Source organism: Mustela erminea, chromosome 7 (genome assembly GCF_009829155.1).
Source record: "Mustela erminea isolate mMusErm1 chromosome 7, mMusErm1.Pri, whole genome shotgun sequence".
Classification (NCBI taxonomy): Eukaryota; Metazoa; Chordata; class Mammalia; order Carnivora; family Mustelidae; genus Mustela; species Mustela erminea.
The window spans coordinates 43,887,041-43,909,028 of NC_045620.1; the positions used below are offsets into that span (position 1 = coordinate 43,887,041).

The 21,988-nt window shown below is 45.7% G+C and overlaps 1 protein-coding gene across 1 annotated transcript in view; it reads left to right on the forward strand.

Moving 5' to 3' along the window:
* The window catches only part of SLC24A3 (solute carrier family 24 member 3), a 483,939-nt gene that overhangs the window by 259,213 nt on the left and 202,738 nt on the right, over positions 1 to 21,988 (forward strand). The gene's annotated exons all lie outside the window — the stretch shown is intronic.

The window sequence follows — 21,988 nt, forward strand, 5'->3', positions numbered from 1 at the left end:
CTCTTGACCCCAAAGGCCCCCTCTCCTCCCATCTGTCCCTACGGACTGTAATGAGATGGAACTCATAGCTTGTGGCCCTTTGGGAATGGAGACAGTGGCTCCTCATCTACTTCCCCAGGACAGAAGCTCTTCTCAGACTCGTGAGAAAGCGGGCAGTTGAAAAATATCTCCTGACCCTCACTCCATCCTACTCCACTCACAAAGCCCAAAGGAGAGGCAGGCCAGAGCCCGAAGGTCCTAAAAACTTTCTTTGTTGCTTAACAAACTCAGATGATAACCCTCAGAAAACTAGGTAGTCGTTTTCTGGGGAAAGAGATGTCTGGGGGTTGTCATCTGAGATTTAATTACCTTAAAGAAAGCTTCAGGACCTGGACACCTGCTAAAAGATGACAATGATTCAGAGACTGACACAGAGCTATTAAGATCAGGAAGTAGGGAAGATTCTACTGAAGACACTAGTGTTGAAAATGAACATTGCCTTTCAGTTTGGTTGTCCCACACCCTGCTCTCCAGGACCCCTTTTCCGAGGGACACAAGATTGTATGGGCTCTTTCGCACAAGACATGAGATCTGCCTCGGGGATACTTGAGGACTTATCTCCTCCGGCTTGTTCTTTGCCTTCCCTCAGAGGTGTTAAAATATGTGTCTGTGGATGTTACACAGGTGAATGACTGGCTGTGGGGCAAAAAAATTCTTTCTCCCCTCCACTCCCTAGTGGCACTTTTAAAACTCAGATTGTCTCTGTTTTTCTTTGCAGTGAGCAGGGAGTGTTTTATTCATATTTTTAAATGTGAAACTTTAATAAAATTCAGTTTTGCCTTTTCCCTACTCCCCATGTGTTAATGACTCAATTATGCTAGTACTCATTTGAAGCCCCAGTACTTGGCCCTGCCGTTCCTCAGGGAGAATGGGTCCTCAGTGCCAGCCTTGAACTTGGATGCCTGGGGTACCAGCATCAACCAACCCCTAAGCTCCTCACCTGAGCCGTGGGGGGGCTGTTCCACTAGATGGTGTTATCGCTTTCCTGCCCTTCAGATGTCTCTCTTTGTTCTGCTTTCTCCTGGTTATCGCTCTCTCCTGTGTATTGATTCCCCACACCTCTGACTTTTATTTTTTATCTGTACCCTCTGTGTAACCAGCCTCTTCAACGAGGCTGCCTTCCCCAGCCTCGTTTGCCATGTCCCCCAGTTGGCTGAGCTAACTGTCTTCTGTGCCCACAGTCGTAACCTCAGGGCTGAAGTGCCCAACCTTTGTACCTGATGGACAAAAGCAGGCTGATGGGGACTGAGCTTCTAGTCCTGCTGGTTCATGTGTCCACGCACCTACCCTTCCTCTCTTCCCACTGTCTGAGGATGAGCCCTCCCGAAACAGCCCTGAAATGAGGATATGTGTGCTATCTCTAAGGACGACATACTAGTCAGGGAGTGGGGCAGGAAGAGGAAAAGAAGGAACAAAAGTGGGGCGTGACCTCAGTGAGAGTCCTGCCCAGGCTGTCTCCGCCTGATCCCACAGTGGCTCTCAAGTATCATTTATGCCCTCTGAATGTTCCAACCCCAGGCAAGTTTGCTCCTTCTATTAGGGACTGGATAAGGGACCTGGGCAAGGGAAGGGTGATGTGTTAGCAGCCGGACTTTTCTGCAGGGGCCCTAGGGCCATCCAGGTGCTGGTTTAGGGGAACTGGAAGCCTAGGAAAGGGGTGCACATCCAAACGAGGGGGCTGACAGATCACTGTTGTCCATGGTGAACCAGGAGAGAGGCAATTCTGGGAGGATTTCCAAAATAGAACCTTCTTGCCGACAAAGTCATCCCTGTTCTTTCTTATCCTCTGGGCCAAATGTTTTTTTTTCTCATAATTAGGACAACATTGCGGTTAAAATTTATGGGTTCTAGGATCAAAGGAAACTGGGCTTTAGATCTGGCTCTGCCACTTAGGAGTCTTGTGGCCATGGGCAAGTTATTTGCCTATCTGGAGTCAGATCTTCACATCTGTGCAATGATGACAGTTCCATTTATCTGCCAAGGTGTTTGGAGGACCATTTGAGACAATATGTGCATGGCCGACCACCAGGACTCGGCCCTCGACACCCACTCAACACATAAGAGGTCTTAGAGTCACGCATCTTTCCCAGCTTGAGAGAATTAGGGATGTTAATGCTACTGTAGGACCCTTGCTTACTGTGGAACTTTGACCCCTGAACTTTGAGGCTGAGATGTCCATACTTTAGCTGATCATATCCCATAGTTACATGTTTGCCATGGACAATTATTTCCTTTATAGGGCTTTTCTTAAACTGACTTTTTAAAAAGATTTTATTTATTTGAGAGAGAGAGAGAGAGTGGGAAGAGGGGGCAGAGGGAGAAAGAGATTCCCTGCTGAGCAAGAAGCCCAAGGCGGGGCTCAGTCCCGGGACCCTGAGATCATGACCTAAGCCAAAGTCAGACACTTGCCTGAGTGAGCCACCCAGGTGCCCTTAAACTCACTTTCAAAAAAAATCTTTTGTTGTTTACTCTCAACAAGAATTTTTTCTAATTTTAGCAAATCACGATGTCAACTTTCCCAGCTTTATAGAGAACAAGATTACCCAAGTATACAGAGTTAGAGATTTATTTTCATGCCAAAATTCCCTGTGAGATGGCTAATTGTCCCTTTCTGTGGATATAGCCAATTATGGTCACTTACTCCTGAATCATTCCAGTGCACAAACAAGAACATTCATTCGTGGTAGAGGGGATGAAAAGCAGTCTTGGACAAGCATCTGCACACACATAAACAGACATCATGTGTGTCCCCTGCTCTCCTTAATCCATTCCAAAATTGTATCAGCAGAACAAGACTGCACAATAAACACTCCTGCTTAAACACATACACACAGACACCGGGAATACCTTGACAGCAAAAGTCTGGGTAAATTTCAGTGCTCCCGCGAAACAAACAAACAAAAAAGGCTTCCATACCACTATAAATGCATAATTAAGGAATTTATTTTTCAAGGTGGTTTTATGTATCTTCCATAAATGAACACAGATATTTTTATAGGAGTATTAAAATAAGCATTATGTAACTGTTGACATAAAGTTTGTTCTTATGTGGCCCAATATCATCTCATATATCCCCCCAAAACACCCCAGGCATTCCTGCTGGAAGCACTTTGTTCATCAAATGCCATCCAACCACAGTGATGGACCTCAACAGCCCTAGAGCCTGAGAAGGAGTTATGAGTCTGTTATTCCTAATCTTTCCGATAAAAATGTTTGGTATTTTTGAATGCGAGTGTCTGACCACAGGTTGAGAAATATTTTGGGGCCCCGAGGTTGCTGAGGGAGCTGGCAGGTAGCTCTCAGAATTAAATGGCTGAGTCTGGCCTCGTCACCATAGTGACAGGAATCAGCACTAGCCCACCAGGTAACCAACTGGGTGGGGAAGATTTTCAGGTGTAAGTTGTTCCTTTGTCAACGTCTCAAGGTCTTACATTCCCATCCCCCAAGTGGGTCACACCAGCAGTCACCATCCAGATGTCACCTCTGACATCTGAGTTGGGAGGACCTGAAAACCAAGGGAGTAGCCTACTGTACATACCTTGAAAGAGACACATGATGCAATGACGTATTTAAAAAAGAGAGAGGGAGAAAGAGAAGTACGTAAGGTAAGCATTGCCTGTTTACTTAGTGAGCACAGCTCCTGGTGCAGAGTAGGCATTCCAGAATTTTTATTGAACAAATAAGCCAAGTCCTAAAACCATTCTGCATCACAGTCAGGCATCCACTCCCTGCAAATAGCATCTCCTATTTTCTGTATTTTTTTATGACCAGGTCAAGGATAAAAGAGTAAAAGAATCTGGAAGTGCAAAGCATTGTTGGAATGTAAAGGGGTAGGTGGAGGGCTGGGGAAGAGGAAGAGGTTATGGAAGTTTCTTGGGGAAAGAGGACCAATTCGAAATTGCGAAGGGTCAGGAGTCGGAAAGAGGGGTTTGGTGTTGGGAGCACACCTGTCACGCCAGCTGCCTGCTGCCTGCCTCAGCCCTCCCACCCCCAAAACACTGCAGTGCAGCTGATGAGGGGCGGGCCAAGGCTGTCCACTCTACTGCCTGCCTCTTTGGGTCCTAAGGAGAGAGGCTGTTTGTTGGGAAAATGCTCTCTTGGGCGTGCTTGCTGTACACTGTATCTCTTGGCTGTGGCTCCCTTTGGCCTGGCTTGCTGCATTCCAAGTTAAAATAGCTCACACTCCTTCCGGGTGGGAACGAGGAGCCTCCCCAGGGCTTGGGGTGTAGAACTGCATGGAGCGAGAGATAATCCGTGGCTGCTGTTCTTCCTTTTGATGGACGTCTATCTGTGCCCCCCACTCTCAGCCACCAGGCCAGTGTGTGACAGCAGAGATGCCACCTGTGTTATCTGAATATCTAGATCCTAGCGTGGCCCAGGATCTGTTGTCCTTCCCACTCAAACCAATCATACTTGTGAAAAATGTTTTCAGTTTTATCATCCTTGCCATGAAGGAGAGCAGTATTTCCCTCGAGACATCAAGGTGGGAGTCCTGCTGTAGAGAAGCACTTCTTGTGGTGATAGGGCTCTGTCTTCAAGAGCTACAGAATTAGCTGAGGAAAGATTTGCAAACATGAATCTTTAGGGCGCCTTAAAAGGATGCCTGGTTTTGTCCAAACTCATTACCTTCCAAGTGACGGAATCATCTGGGAAATAAATTTCTTATTAAAATCTAAGACCTCCCCAGAATCCATCTGCAAACTTCAAAGGGAGATTTGGGGAAAGGAAATCCTACCCAATTTTAACTATTCCACGGATGTTTGTATGAGGTTAGAGGGAAGGAAAATGGTTTCTTGTTGCCAAATCAGAAGCTGGTTCCATGCTGTGGGTCAGTTTCCAGGGCACACCACCTGGGCAGCAGCTTTTCTCAGGCCGGGGGCTTAACTTGCAACAGAAAGAGCTAGAACCCACAGCCCAGCTCTGGGCCGCTGTGATTTGGAGGGATTAAGAGAGGCAAAGCTTGCTTGGGCCATCCTGGAGTGCCCAGGGATTCACCTTCCCCAGCTGCTGTGCATTTTCCATTTCAGTGAGATTTCCCATTCCCTTGGAGCCTTAGAAGCAAAAGCCAGCCCAAGGGGCTGTCTCAGATGGAGCCCCCAAGACTAGAGGTTCTGGGGCAGGAGATTTGTCGATGGAGAGTTCTCAGGAAAAGGTGAACAAGAGAAGCAGGATCAGGCAGGAGGACGAATCAGCAGGACTGTGTTCTCAGCGGCAGACTGGCCTCCGCCTGATCCCACAGGACCGTGGTGCATGAATAGCAGCATGGAGCTGTCCTAACTTGAGGCAGAACATTGGCTGCACCCTGCTCTTGGCATGAGGACTTCATCTTGTGGCCATTTAGGTTGAGGTAGCGCCCGTTCGCCGAGAGCGATTCTGAGGAGAATGCACCCTGAGCCATTAGCAGCAGCATTCTCACCACGGGGCAGTGGGCACCCCAGCCCGATGAAGGAGATCCTGGACCTTCATCAAATGGTCCTCTCCAGTGGTGCACACTCATCATCCTGCTTGACTTCCCACAGACTGGGAGTAGTAAAACCCCCAGTTTTTGTTACCTTTACAAGAAAGTGCCATTCATCAGTCTAAGAGATTCACTTTCCTTTCCAAGCCATTATACCGTAGCAGGTTTTAGACATGTTTTATAGAGGGATGGGGAGGGGAAGGGATGCAGAAGCTAACATAGCTGGTCAGACATTATCGCCTCCCCCAGCATACAGCACCACCAACTATGGACGTAGCCACTCAGTTATTCAGCCAGGCTTGTTAAAAATGAAGGCAAAAAAAGAGCTGATTTCATCCATTTTATGGCAGTATATTTCCCCCAGGAAACGCAAGGTTGGCCAACATGTGTGTGGTCCATACCTTTTGTGTGGAAGATGTTTTTAAGACTTGACTCCCTTGTATGTGCCTAGTCTTGCCCCTGACCACTACTTAAGCTTCTCATCTTTTCTCAAGCTTTTTTCCTTTCTGTTACCTGGAAATGGTCACAAAAAATTATAGCCTTTTCCATTCTCAAATCCAAGCTGCCACTTTCTTTCACACGCACACACCATGAGGTTCTAATATCCAGCTCATCCACAATACCCCAGATTTGGGGCTGGTTGTTCTTTTGTCACCTGAGTCCGTTTCCACTTCCAGTGGAACAACCACAAACTATTCTGTTGTCTGTTTGGATCTGAGCTTCCTGGTAAAAACAGTTTTTAAGAAACCTGACAGGAGAACCTAGGAACGTCTGGAATGTGTTCAAGACCAATGAAAACCCGTACGAAGACATTCTCACTGCCGACTCTTGGTTCAGACAAGTCAGACGTGCCCCTGGGACACCCCTGGCTCCCATCAGTTGGCACCAGGAATGGAAACTTTAGCCACGCGTAGTTGTTTCTGTGGCTTCTCTGCTCCCCTCTTGCTGACGATTTCCCAGAGCATGTCCCATCTAGCATCAGTCTGTCCTAAACATCAGCCAGCTCATCTCCATGCAGCTAGGACCCATAGGCATGCTGCAATCTCAGTACAAAAAAATGCTCATCCACTGGGCTCACATAGGCCCCCTGGGAATTGACAGGCTGATGAGTGATGTGTGTGGCTTGTTTGGGACCCTGTCATTTGAAAGAAAGGATGGAATGCCGTCCCCATACCCAGGGGTGTGGGGAATAAGCTGCTGCCCACCACTAACCCTCTAGCCTCCACTCATGTGGTCTGGATCCCAGGCTCTGTGGTGATTTAGTGCAGGATTCCTTTGGGATGATCAAGGGAATGTTTGTGGAAGAAGCAGCATTTGTGTGGTTCCTGGGTTAGCCTGGGCTCCCAGAAGCTGAGCCTGGCACGAGTGTTCATGCGAAAGTGATTTTGAAAGTGCTCCCTGGAAAAACTGGTAGAGAATGAGTGGTGGGACCAGGGAGGGGGAGAGTGGAGAAGAATAGTGTCAGGCCAGCTTACAGTGGCCACTTTAGCTCAAGGTAGCCCTGGGTGCTTGTCATCAGATATGAAAGCACCCCAGGAGTGACAGGAGGAAAATGGCAAGGAGATTCGCTTCAGTTCCCTTCTAGCAACTTCCAGAAGAGTTTACAGGAGCCATAACTTCCCCAGGTCAGTTCTGCCCCCAGTGTCTAAACCTCACTGCATTGTAAGTTGGGATCTTTGGGAAACCCGTATACCAACTCTTTTTTCTGCCTTACCCCTGTGGGTCCTAACACACTAAGCAGATATTGGGGCAGCAGCATCCTATGGCCATAAAATGTGCAAATGATAAAATGGGACTCCAGGGCACAGATAGATGCACTGCAAAAGGTGCCAATATGCTTTCCGTCAGGATGTTATCTCAGCTAACAGGAGGATCTGAGTTAAGTCCTTGTTTATTTTCAGTCTATAGCAAATGTCAAGATGCAGGTAGACATTCCCAACACTTAACCAAGGCAGAGCTCCATACCAGTTCCTTTTGGGTAGAAGGGGTCAGAAACCATTTTGTCTGAAAAGGAAGCCCTTAGATGGAGAAAGCTATCCACCACAAGTCCCCCAGTGGAGCAAAATCCCAATGCATGCCAGAGTTATGTTCTCTAGCCTGAGGCTTAGTAAAAGGCTAATCAGGAAAACTGGCCAATTTTAGTCTTGGGTCCCATTCTGGGTTCTAATGCACCATGAAATTCAATGCAATCCCGTGTTCTTTCTTAGATTCTGGTTGCAGTCTTTTCCTTTCAGGGGTGGGGGTGGGCAGAGCTGGGCTTTGCATAAGTCCATGCTTGATCTCTCTGGGCCTTTGGGAAAACATGAACTAAGCCCCGACTCATGTTGACCCTCAAGAGAGCATTTAACTTAGATCTGGCCCCAGGATGGTTCTCACTAGACCTCATTTTCCTCCTCTATAAAGTGCAGGGGTCTCAGGATGGCGATGAGGATTAGGAAGGATTATGTAAGGGAAATGGTGATATGTTAACACATTAGTAGCTATTTGTGTTTCCCATGGAGAACTTGGCTGCTCATTCAAGGAGAAACCCATTGAAGAGTACGCACCTTGTTAGAACAGAGAATGGCTCTGCTACTTCCCACCTCCTCCATACTTCTGTCTCTGCTTCCTGACCACTTGAAATGCCTCCTCTACAGCTGTGTAAGCCTTTTCTTCTTAGAGGCTCTGCACATCTGAGTCGCCCATGCAGTCTTTATCCACTGAGCTGGCTCATGCTGACATTTTTCTTCCTGACCCCAAATACCATTCACTCTCTGGTTCACCTTCATCTAGATAAAGATTTGTTGTAAATATGGCTGTAGATGTAGTTCTCCTTTTCAGATAGAGGTGAGTAGTGGCAGGTTGCCTCTTCCAAAATGGCCACAGCGGTAACTCTAGGACCATGTGCTCATCCAGAATCTTGTTCCTCCCCCTTAAGGCCACCCGTACCTTTGTAATGACCCTCTGCATGACTTCCCAGGCCAGATCATAAAAGGCCATACAGCTTCCTCCTCTAGCTCTCCATCTTGAAACTTGGGCCTTGTAGCACTGAGCTACCATGGGAGAAGTCCTCAAGCCAATGAAGGGAAGGCCAGGTGGAGAAGCCACACTTAGTTAGAGAGAGAGGCCAAGCAACCTGAGTGGTTCCAGCCCCCAGGTGTTCGAGTCTCCCCAGCGCAGGTGCCAGACAGTCAATGAGTAAGTGTCATGTTTCCAGTTCCAAACACTAAGTCATTGCAATCACATGAGCGGCCACGAAAGAGCCACTTGCCCCAGAAATGTGAGATACAATAAAAGCAGTGTTGTTGCCTTAAACCGCTACATTTTGGGATAGTCATTATGCAATAGTTGGTATGTCTAGGATACATAAGTGTGTATATGTATAGACATGTGTGTGCACATGCCTATACATACGTACGTGTTTGGGAGGGTATAGCCTGCTTGCTACCATCCTTCAGTTTGTATGTTCATGCACTCAAATCTGACTTCTTCGGTGGGTGGGTATGTGCACATGCATATACATACTTACGTGTTTGGGAGGGTATAGCCTGCCTGTTACCATCATTCAGTTTGTATGTTCATGCACTCAAATCTGACTTCTTCTGTGGATGAGGGCAAGACCGTGTGGCATACTTCCTAGTTATCCTCTGGCAGAGGTAGGGCCACCCGGCAGATGCATAACCACTGCACCATATGTCCTTGAGTGAAACTGACAGGGAAACATCTGGGCCCACATCTGTGTCCCTGAAAAGCTTGCCGTCCTTACAGAATGCAACTCTGATCCTGAAGGCATCGGATCTCTTTGGTACTTGAATCTTTCTCAAAGGAACCCTGTATCTTTGGAAAGAAATGTTGCCTGAAATCACTGAGAGAAAGCCAGCCAATTTGCTTCTGTGTCACAGACTCAGGGAAAGACAACACTGCTCTCACTGGCCCTTCCACCTGTGGGCACTTGACAGCCGGCCTCTTCCAAGTGATTAGGCAAGACCTTGTCTCCTAGGTCCAGGACCCCTGTGGGATTTGCCGCTTCCCTATTCAGGCTGAAAAACAGCCCCTTAGCCTGTCTCCTCCTCTTAATGTTACCTAGGAGATCAGAGATTATTTATGCAGCTATCTGTGACAGTGTGGTTCTGCTTATTTGAGCTATGGCAAGAAAACTTAAACATTGGAGTCTTTCATAGAAGGATAAAGTTATTTGTATTCCTTCCCAAAAGCAACAACAAAAACAAAACCATGGCACCGGGGTGGCTCAGTGGGTTAAAGCCTCTGCCTTCGGCACAGGTCATGATCCCAGGATTCTGGGATCGAGCCCCGCATCGGGCTCTCTGCTCAGCAGGGAGCCTGCTTCCCCTCCTCTCTGCCTGCCTCTCTGCCTACTTGTGATCACTGCCTGTCAAATAAATAAATAAAATCTTCAAAAACAAAACAAAACAAAACAAAACAAAACCCAAAACCATGGATCTCAAATGTCCAAAGGGTCATTTTTTAAAGAATCATTTTAATAGATTTTTTTTCCCCTTAGGTCTATATGATATGCCCTGAAATTCAGTGTTTATGTGAGGAAGGATTGAAGGAAGGAGCGATACAAACTCTTCTATCCTATGAAAGCCTGCCAACTCCTTTTACCCTCCCTCTGCATTAATTCACTGTCCAAGCAGCTCAGGTGAGCTGCAGGCCAGCATCCTCAAGTACACATTAAACCAGACTTTAGATGTTGGTGGTTTCAAGGGGTCTTCATTTTCTCTGACCAGCTTTTTCTCGAGTGAGCCTAAGATTTGTCCTGGTTTGCGACAATAAATACATACATTTGCATGCAGCTTCTGTGACATGATGACTGAGGTTAACGCATCACAAAGTGTATGTTGCCTTTCCATTTTCTTTTTTTGGTCTCAGAATAATGATGTTGATTTCTTTGAATGTGCTTTCAGTTCCAACAATCCTGCAATGATATGCAAGCGCATAGAAAGACACAAGCCAACCAGCTATGACACTAAATTCTAATTTCAGGGGTGAGGGAGGCAAAAGGTCATTGACTTGTGGTAGGGAATATGATGGGGTTCTGGGGCAAGAACTAAGTGGAACCCCTCCTTCTTTCTTTGTGGATGCCTTTCCACTTTACTTTCACCAGACATGTAGTTTTGATTATTTTGTTCTTGACTATTTCAGGAAGTTAGCAGAATTTTCTTTTTCTTCCTTTAAAAAAAATTAATCACTAATATGTTTATGTGCTTGATTTAGTGACCAGATTTAGTCAGAAGTTTGATTTGCTGCCTGCCTTTCTTTCCTATTTCTGAAGCTTCACAAATTTGTCTGGACTTGAAAGGCACTTATTAAACACCTACCTTCTATTGCTGTGAATTTCAATTTGCCAACATCTTGTAGGATGTCAAAATTTGACACTTATGGGAAAATGTATGAGAACCTCCAGACTCCTAAAGAAGTAGAACATGATTTCACTCCCTTGGCAGTAACTGGTTTCCAATACTCTTTGTCCCCTAACACACATTCTTGCCTCTGAGCCTTCGAATATCACCTGTCAGAGACATCAGAACTGCCACAGATGCTTTTCTGGGTTGTCTTGACCTTGAAATATTTGTAGTTGAAGGCTGTGGGAGGCTGCATCATCACTTCCTATAAGCTCTGCTATATCAAGGACCCATTTTGCTCAATTCCTGGTTTATCCATACAAATTTGTATGCAATTAAATTATCTGTGGCCCTTTATCAGATCTTGCCAGCACATTCCAATGACTTTCACGTTCCCCAGGTCCTTATTTACTACTGGGCCACATGGTTCCTCCAGGTTGCCTTAGTTCCATGGAGAACTTAATGGCGCTAATCAAGTTTGGGAACCTATAATGTGAATTTAGTTTCTTGTAAGTTTTCTGCCATAGGTGATGATGCAGAATATATTCTGTTTGTTTCATTCACTTTCCAGAGTTTTTAAACATTGTTTTTCTTTATTTTCCAGAGTCCATAATTATTCCTACAGGGGAATTAATCCAATGCAAGCTACTCTACTATGAACTGAAGTAAAAAATCCAGAGTATAGTCATTGTTTCCCCCACACTGCTTGGTGTGCCTGCAAGCATGGACAGTTCAGGTGTCAAAGACTTCAGGGGGATTTATATGCATGTTAGGGCTTCCCCTCTCTGAAACCTTCCTTTCTGGGATGCCCATTTCTAGCTCCTCCAGAAGCTCCAAATTTCAGTCTTGAAGACCTCAGCCCAATAAGATCCCTGCTTTGTGTTCCACTCTATCCCCCAGCTCTGTTCCAGCTCTATCCACACCTACTGGGGAGTTTCACAGGGGAAAAGCTGACAGGTGTGGCTGCCTTCTTTCAGTTTGGGGGGAACAATGGCTTAAAAGCCTGACATTGCTGAGTAGGGATTTCAGATTGCTCTCAAAAGACAAACTCTGGAGTTCAAGTCCCCAGTGTGTAAGGGGCTTGGTAAACAGGTCAGACTTCCCATTGAAATCCTGTGAGGACCACATCCCAAGATAAAGAGCATAATCAGAACAGACTTCTGTCAGAAAAAAGCCTAAAACCACCGCCAGAGATGACCCTGCAGTAGTTAACTGCCTACTGGAACAAATTCAACATTGTTCTGAGGAAGACAACAGAATCCAGAGTCTTCTCAGTTCATCTTCAGTAAAGTCAGATATTCGATATAAAATGACTAGACATACATCAAGTAGATTCTAAATTCTTTTGCTTTAACCTTGTCTGCTACAAGCTATAACCAGCCTTGCTCTGGTAACTACAAGACAGCACAGTGACCTTCTTGAGGGATCTTTCTTTGTCCTACTCTTGGTCTGTACCCTTAAAAGCCTAGTTTGGAGGACAAAGCGCATTGTGAAAACAAAAGGTATTTAGTCTGTTTCGTTCAAAACCAATAATGTACCATCACTACAGCCAAAAAAAAAAAAAAAAAAAAAGAAGGAAAAGTTGATACAGTAATTACTTTTAGTTTTGAATTAATTATAATCTTCTCGTAATTTTCATTCAGATGGAGCCATCATATTTGGAATGTAGACTTTGAATGCACAAACTTAGTGATCCAACAAAAAAGCTCTGATTTGAGACCTACCCTTAAGAGTTTCAGATATAGTTAGATTCTTGAGTGTTTTGACCCCAAACCATAGGTAGCTAATATTTAATATATGTCAACATAAAAAGGAAAATTATTTCCTCCAGGTAACATCTTAATTTTTCTTCCAAGGAGGAGCAGAGGTTGCCAGGTACTAATGAGGAGTAATGTGTTTTGCCAGCTAAGTTAGCCAGTAGTTTGTCTTATTTATTTATATCTCTTCCTACAACTACAACTAACTGTGAGTTTCTTTAGGTATTTATTTCATTGCTGTAAACCAGATTTCAAGCAACTATATTTTAGGTGTGTAACAACCTAATGAATCTGCTTGAATATATTTGATATCTTTGGGAAATTGTATTGAAATATTTTCTTCCTCCCGGATCTTTAAATAGATAATGCTCAAAAAGAGATGCATATTAAAGAAAATTATGGCAGTCATTACTATTACTAGGAGCAGGGAGTGCCAGTTATTCTGTCAATTTCGCACTTTGTAAGCAAAGCTTCAGTGAAGGGAAATGAGAAGCACACATGCCCCCATCCCCATTCCCATAACCAATATGGCAGCATTGTTAATAGATCAAGTTCCTCTCCCACACAGCACCCCATCTAAGACTCAGCCTAACAGCCAGTCATTACCACTCTACTGATGAACATGTGCGATGAGATCTATTTTCTGTCTCTGAAACTGGTGATCATGGAATATCATCAAGGGTGAAAGAGAAAAAACGGATTTTGAAAGGAGAAAACAGAGGAAAAACTTTAACTGTGCTTCTCACCAAATCCTTCTGTTACTACCTTCCCATCTATAGACCAACAGAACACTATAGGTTACTTCTGGCTCTGAAATGTGATGGATTAACACTTTTTTTTTTCCAAAAGAAATCATTGATTTTGAAGTGTCCACTCATTTAGCATGCACACTTCATCTCTGCTCTAAAGTAAACACATGAAGAAGGAAAACTGTCGATTTAAAGTCTTATGGGGAATTACTACATTCAAAAAGAACTGTTTAAATTGCATTTGTCCTTTCTTAGGACATGCACCCTCATCCCCCCCTCCAAGGGTGCTGAGGAGGAATGACCTTTTCTTTTACCAGTGTGCATCCCCTTAAGGAACTATGTAGTGGGTTTCTGTGCATATCAGTTTGTTGGTCTGAATTTCTCTGCATCAGTAAGCAGATGTGAAATCATGAGAGATGCAACACCTGGGTCAGACCCCAGTCCATCCAGCCACACGTTCTCTAACATTGGCACCAAGGGACATTTTGAAGAACAGAGCAGTCCACGAAGGGCCTAAAGTTCTGAACACCACAGGGCTATTGACCAAAAATATTCCATTTCCTTTAATAAGAATTCATTACTGATATAGCCATGGACATCCCACATGAGCAACAAATACAGGTTGTAGGCTCCTGCCCCTACAAATAGGCCTCCTTCTATGTGCTGCCATGTTTGTGGCCTGAGAACACTAAATTAGTCATGGGATCACTGTATTTTCTACAGTAGCTACTGGCTTGGAGACATGAGCAACGCTGATGCCATGGCTTTTTATTATTGATAAAGAAATATGTTTCCAGTTCCTCAAATTACATTGCAGTGCCTTGCCAGGCCAAAAGTCTATGGTAACTAATGATTGGGGTTCTTTAGTTGCAAAGAATGTCTGTTCCCTTCCAGGAGAAAAGCTTGTGGGATGATTTTTTTAAATCTCCTGCCAATATGGATATGAGAAAAAGAGCTCTGAAGTGGAAATCAAGGAACTTCTCATGGGTGTGTTGGATCAACGTCAGCACCATCAAAACAGGGCAGACAGTCTTCCAACCTGCATTCAGGAGTTAGGTGGTTCCGTGCTGCTGTCAACAAAGCAGGATGCGTCAATCCCCTATAAAAGTATAGAAGTGAGGCCATTGAAAACTGTTACCGTTATTGGCGGGGCAATTCACCTGAATATGGATGAGTCCTCTGCTGGAAGAATAAATCTTTGTTGAAATGGAGAGGTGCCAACGTGCAAAATTCTTAGCTTCCCTTGTCTAAATATGGGTTCCTCAGAAGTAGGCCCTGAGGCAGATTCAAGTACAGGTTTATTTGGGAGATGATCCAGATAGGGGAGTCAGGAAGTGAGACAGGAAAGGGAAGGCATCCAATCAAAAGAGTATTACAAAGCCAGTTCTCACACTGAGCACCCGGAGCTTTCCCCAGCTGAGAGTGCTAGAAAATAGTGCCGGACACATCTGAGAGTTATCTCACCCAGGTGGTGAGGGAGCTGAGGTGTTTATACACCCACCCTTTCATCAGACGTGGGTTGAGGGCCTCACCTGGGGGAAAGAGCAGTATTAATTCTCCAGCATATCCAGCTTGCAGTATCTGGGCGGAGAACCCCATCTTTGCCTTAGGGAAAGTCTTCAGGCAGACAGACACAGGTGCTGGTAATTGCTTAGCCTAAAAGTGGTAGGTTCCCAGGAATGTGGGCAGTGTCCCCAGGCACTGATGTCCTAGGAAACAAGTCTTGTCCGTATTTCTTCTCTCTACTATTTAATAAAGTAAAAGGAGCTATCATTTGATAATTACTTGCCTGATTCTAGGTACTACATGTTTCATAAACATCATCACAGTTCATCTTCATAATAACTATGTAAACTGGTGTTGTTTTCATTCTCCCATTTTGCACGTTAAGAAATTAAGACTGAAAGAGGTTAAGGAATTTCCCCAAGGCCACAGAACTCGTAAGTGATGAAGGAAGTCTTCAGGTCCAGGTCTTTAGGCTCTTACAAAACCCTGGCTGCCTGTGGTAAACAAATGTCACCACATAAGCATTTGAAACCAACTTTCTCAGCAAATTTGACTGGTAGTATCTTTTTGATTGACAGCCACGTTGAGGCTCTTGGTTACCATGACCCGTGGTTATATCCTCCTTCACAGAGATGCTGTTTATGGTCTCATTTCCATGCACACATCGATCCATTTGAATCCAGATTTTGTTTCTGGCTTTCGAAGGGAAGAAGTTGTGACCTTCAAAGTCAAGGGAGGAGAAAGGTCAGTTTGCCCTTTCTAATATGGAAGAATCAATATGCTAGAAAGTCAGACCCCACTCATGATCTCAGGCCCTCCACTACCATCTGTGTGAACTTTGGCTCATGACTTGCCTTCTTTGAGTCTTGGTTTACTTATCTGTAAACTGAGGATAAAGATTCCTATCATAGAAACCATGATAAAGTGAAAAATAGTTATAGGACTCAATAAAGATTAGTTCCATCCTTAAGTATTGGGATGGTTGCAGAGAGAGCTGAATGTTCCCTGGCTTCCAACCTATGCTTTGGTCCACTCAGCTGATGACTCATCAGTGAGCGGGACAGTGCCTCCTTTGCCTTTCTGTAACTAGGGTTGAGTAGGGTACCCGGCGTGTGTGAAGAACTGAGTAACTGCGTGTTTATTTGCATATGATTGATTTGTTAATACATTTTCCAGTGTTGTTGAGACTCAGATTCCAAAGACGACCTCCCAGCAGCCTGCAATTCTCTGGGACACCCTATACTCTCCCATTGCCATATACGTCCCACCCCACCTCCCACCCCTGTACTTTTGTGGCTTACTGATCCTCACTGAGCATAAGAGAAGGGCACCAAAATGTCTCTGAAACTTTTCCAGAGACTAAATATTTAGAGAGTTAAGTTGAGAATATATCCATTTTCACATAGATTTCTTTGTGGATAATTTTGTTCAGGGGCCTTCAGTTATGACATATGTGTTCATTTAATCAACAAACACTCTTAATTAAGTGACTGTTCTGTGCCAGGCACCTCACTAGGCACTGGGAATGCAGAGAAGAGAAGGATAAATTCCTTCCAGCCTTAACTGTCCTCCCCTGGTCTGTCGGAGAAGACAAAAGAAACTAAAAATTGATGAGGCAAGGCCTCACTTGAAGAATGCTGAGTCCCATATTAGCTCTCACATTACTCAGGATGGGCTGGGCTACACTGAGTAACAAACAGCCCCAAGTGTCAGTGACTAAGAGAAGAAGCACATTATTTTTTTACTCATTCTACAGGTATAAAATGTGCATGTCAGAGGGTTAGGATTCTGATATCAGTTGCTCAGGGACTCAAGCTGATGCAGAATTCATCCTGCTGTATGATTCTATGCATATTTAGATAAGAAAATGCAAAGTGATGAATCAGACACTGGCTATTAAAGCCTGCCTAGAAGTGTGACATATATTGTTTGCTCCCATTTCATTGACCAAAGCAAGCCATGTGGCCCCCCCTACCCTTAAAGGGAACCTAGAAGTATAGTCTTCCAGGTCTCCAGAAGAGAGAACAGCCAAAATAGCCACTCCCAATTGCTGGGAGTTTTACTGCTCTGTTTCTCCCAACAGGATTTCTTAGTTAATAATTCTGTCTTGTGTTTATACGAAAACCATCCCCTGGGAGAAAGTCCCTCTAAGTTTGTTCACACTTGTCTTCTCATGGTATTTATTTTTCTCTTTCATGGACCTTGGCCCAGTGGGTGCTGGCCACAGAGAGAGAAAAATGCACGGTTCCTTTCCGCAGGGAGTTCACAATGTGGGAATCAAAGGTGACTGCAGTTGGTTGGAAAACCGCTTATTGGGCACTTATAGGACAAGGACACCACAGAGTCTGGAAGACTCCATGGGAGGCTGAATACTACAACAGCTGGCTAATGGTGTCCTCCCAGTGTTAATGCCAGGGGAAGGGGGAACAGAAGGTTTTATGGGATGGAGCACTCAGGTGGAGGAAATTGTCTAATGCAGAAGCATGAAGTCATGCATCATGCACGGGAGAAGTTGGGCAGTGTCAACCCTAAATTCTTGGGCAACTCCCAAGAGACAAGTCAATAAAATGCGCAAGGTATTTTGTTATAAAAAGGCCCCTGGGACGAAAAGGCCAGTGTTGTGATGGTTGTAGCAGTCAGATTCCTTTCGCTCAAACCTGTTAAGGTAGCTAAATTTTTGGAACTACATCTTGGGAGGCTCTATGTAATCAACGTGAGATCAGTATGCCTATAGATGCCATGACTGTCCCTGCTACAATTTTTTCCCCCAAATGAAACAGAAAATACTCTCTATCCCTTGCAAACCTCCATTTGGACTCATCAAACTCAGGCCTCAGGAAAGCAGCCAGGAGAAGCAGGACAGCTGACTGCTGTTGCCTTGGTTAAGGGGGATCCACTCTGTTCAGGGCTCTGTGGTTTCTATGGGAACAGCACTGCTTGCTTTTGCTGGCTCCCATGAGCTGACGAGATGTACTAAAAAGAAATTTGAGGGATAGAACGAGAGGAGCAGAAAGGGACTTTGAGGATTTTGAAGGTATTTGGGGGAACCCTCCATTGGATGTGTAGCTGTTCCCAGCACACCATGTGGGCCATTTGGCTCCAATGCAGCCTGAACAGGGGAAGCATATATCTAGAGGTACATGCATTCACACAGCTCTCTCAGACTAAACACCATCCTGGAGAAACAGATGCCAGCACAAAGCAGGTGGGAATTGGCAGTAGGAGGATTTCAACTCCAAGACCAGAAAAGAATGTATCCTTGTCCCCAGGCCGGACCAGCATCCCATCATTGTTATAATTATGAAGACTCATGATAAGTGGCCTAGGAAGATGGTGGGAGACATTTTATATACTCTGCCTACACTCTCCCCAGCCACCCTGCAAAGCTGGCATTCACCCACCCATTTTACAGATGAAGGAAATAGGGTTCTGAGAGAGGATAAGATAACCCATGAGTTAAACAAGTGGTATAGGTGGGATCCAAACCCAGGCCTGATGCTCCATGTTGGGCCCTTATGCAAAATCTAACCGAAAGCCCAAGGGCAGTGTCAAGTTCCCAGAGATGGGTAACCATCCAGCTCCCACCTTGGTCAAGAAATGACCCTGGTTCTCTGGATTTGGGTGTGAAGAAGCACACCAAAAATAGAAGGCATATGGAATGGCATCACTACCATTAGCTCTGCAGGATGCTCTAGCAGCCCTACCTTGTTTTGTAGATGAGGAAACTGAGGCCAAGAAGCACTGGGAAGAACCTTCTAGTCCAGCATGCCACAATGTATCTTTACAGGTTATCTTGGACGCTGTAGCTGTTCTGAAAACACAATTTCTCAGGTGTATTTGGGGCCTATCTGCCAGGTAGGGAGCTAACTTGGGCTCAAGGAAGCAAGCCGCTGCTGCTGGCAGCCCTCTTCTTGACCAGTTGGGCCAGGTGGACAAGATGGACATATTCCATCCCCAGTCAGTATCCAGGACTGGGGATTCCTTTAGCATTCTTCATCCTGCTGACACTTATTAGACACCAGCTCTGTGCACTAACCGTACTATGAGATTAGACAGGAGGGAGCAATGAAGAGGAATTGTGGCCATCATTCAGATGGCCAACAGACATGCAGGTGGTTTCTTGAAGCACCTGTGACTCTGTCTGGGGCCTTTTCTGGTCCCATGTACACACTGAGTTAGCCAAGTGCAGAGTTGAGGAGTGTTAAGGGTCAGCCCTAAAGTGTTTAGGACAGCCTTCAACAGTGATGGATGAGCATTTGTGGACAATACTGAGGCATATTCTACACCATCTCTCAGAGGGGCCCCAGCAAATTTGAGCCTACTGTCTCAGCCCCTTTCTGATTTGTCTCTCTCCTCCCAGATATCACTTCCCAGATAAACTGCTGGCATTCATATCTCTGTCTCAAGGTCTGCTCTTGAGGGACCCAGCCTAAAACATAGGCATGTGGGACCTCTCAAGGAGAACTTACTGCCTGGAGGGCAAGAGGAGAGGGACTCCAGCTCATGTTTAAAAAATCTTTTCTTGTCACTTTCACCAAAAGACTATGCTATAGGAGCGAAATAAAATATATTTATCCTTCTTTGCAAATTGTGCATTAGCTCTTTGAAATTATTGTTACAATTTCATCACCAGCCCAATACATGTTTTCACAAAGGACCTATAAGGAATAAGTAGAGTGGGATCCATGTCAGTAGCTTGCTGGGGGATACGGAACCTGGTCATTCTTTCCACATTGCTGTGAACCACCAAATAAGAATTTTGTTGTTGTTCTCAAAGCAAACTGATCTGAGAATCCTTAACTGCCTCTCCTCTGCTTTTCCCACCCCCGCCATCACACCCACCCCTGCCATCACACCCACCCCTTATCTCAGCCACTGACCAGCCAGGTTCAATTTCATGAGGAAGTTTGCCAGTGGCCTGCTTGGCCAGGACTTCGGACAGCGCCTCAGCCCTTCCTGAGCCAGCACTTGGCTCTGTGGGTCCCACCTCGTTCAAGGGCATAGCCTCCAGCATGGTCTGGGCAAGTCCAGGTGGACATGGGGACCAGCCAGGTCTGGAAGGTTTCCAGATCACCCAGCAGGGCCTTTCCTCTCCTTACCTTTGCTCCACTCCCCACCATGGGGGTGACCCATGGAGACCATCAGTGTCCTGGGTTTGGGAAGTGGACAGAAAGGGACATTTCTCTTGGTTTCTAATCCACACTGAACAACTTCGGGAGGGGAGGGCAAGGTGAGAGCCATGGGATAGTTATTTGGACTAAAATTTATTCAGGCGAATTCAAAGAGAGGTTCAAAGGAGGAAGTATGAGAAAGCATCTCCTAAGAGTGTAAGACATCCTGTATGCACAAGGAGAGCCAGGAGGTGTGGAAGAAGGACAGGCAGGAATTGACTGGGGGGCTACAAATATCAAGTCTCCCCGGATCCAACCTCTTTGGGTACTGTGGGCAGCAGGGAAGTTTCAGGGAGGAGGAAGTCGAAGGGTTTCTCACCAGGGAGGCTGGAGGGCCTCCTCTACCTCTGCTTACTGGACAAGAGCACACCAGCCAGAAACATTAGGCCCATAGAGGGAAGATGCTAGAATAGAGACTCCTCAGTAAAGTGGCTGGAATCCTTGCAGTGCCCAGGGCCTGACGGACAAACTTCAAGCTTGCTCTGTGAATTCTTGTCCCCTTCTGGTAATTTCCAGATTGTCGTGTCATTTGGTCTTCAAAGTGAAAGCCTCCAGGCTTGCCCTCATTTTTCCCATCCATTGATCAGGAGGACTCAGTGCAGCCTGTTTGGAATAGCTTCAGCTTGGAGAGTCACTTGGAGGGGTGTGGGCAGATCACGACCTCCCTCTCTTTCCTTGTCTTCTCCACTTCATCACATGAAGAATAGGACAAAACTAGCATGTGTGATCACACCTGTGACATGTACAGGTGATCTGTGCTTCATATGCTGGATGTAGCTTCAGGCCATATCACCACTGTTGTGGCTCTGGAAAGAGTTATGTGGTGTCTTTATCTGGTGATGCCCTGGAAGCAGAGAGCAGAACTTTTTCAAGGAATAGCCAGAGACTTGCATCTTGGGCCAACTGCCTGGCCAACAAGCTGCAAACCAGAGGCATGTTCTGTGCCATCTCCCTGGATCTGCAGTGGGACTGGGCCCCAGGTGTCCTGTGTGGTCACCCACTCACTCATCAATGTTATTGTCTTTGACTCCCTTCCTTCCCTGGTCTCCTCCCCTTCCTCGCTCATAGCGTGTCCAGGAGTCACCTCCAAATAAGCTATGTATCCCCAAATCCTTGACTGAAGATCTACTTTGGGGAAAACCCAAAACAATACATGTGGCAAGCAGGTGTCATCTTGTACATCTTCCCTGTCCACTGGTGATAGTTGTCCCACTTGCGTGCTGGAGATGGACGGAGAGCTTGTGGAGCTCCGAGAGAAAGTCTGCTTTCATCAGCTGGCCAAACTTGCTAATAATGGGGCCAAGGGCAGGGAAACATGTACAGCTTTCCACAGAGCCTGCTCTGATGTGTCTTCCAGAGACGAGAGCCATGGATCCTACAGGAGGCCTTATGAAGGCTCTGGCCTTGAAGCTGATGGGATTTTATGAAAGGCAGGGAGAGAAGATCACTTGGGGAAGGGGATATCTTGGGCTGATGGTACAATCTGTATAGATAAAGACATAAAAAGAAAGCAAATGCAAGGTGTGCTCAAGGAATAACAAATGGTCCTGTCTGTTAAGAATATGACACCTACGCAACAATGCTGACTGTCAAATTTCTAGCAGTGAGAGCATGGCCTGGCACACAGTAGCTGCTCGGGAGTTAGTAACTAAGTGAATGAGCACATGCAAAGTATAAAAGGGTGGGCGAAGAGAAGAAAGCTCTAGTAGGGACCATCTTGGCACTGCCAATGCATAGACTGGGGCTTTCATCGCCCAGTAAGGAAGGCTTGGGACCAGGGAGACAGGCATGAGCAGCTCTGTGCTTGATAGTCCATTTCAGGGGTGGCAAATGTGGGTCATATTCAGAAAGGGTAAGAAAGACCAGGGAAGGTGTTGCATCAGGCCCAAGGCCCCAAGCCAAGAGAGTCCTGGTGGGAAAGGAGGGACAGTTTAGGACAGGGATCTTAATCCTGTGTGTCCCA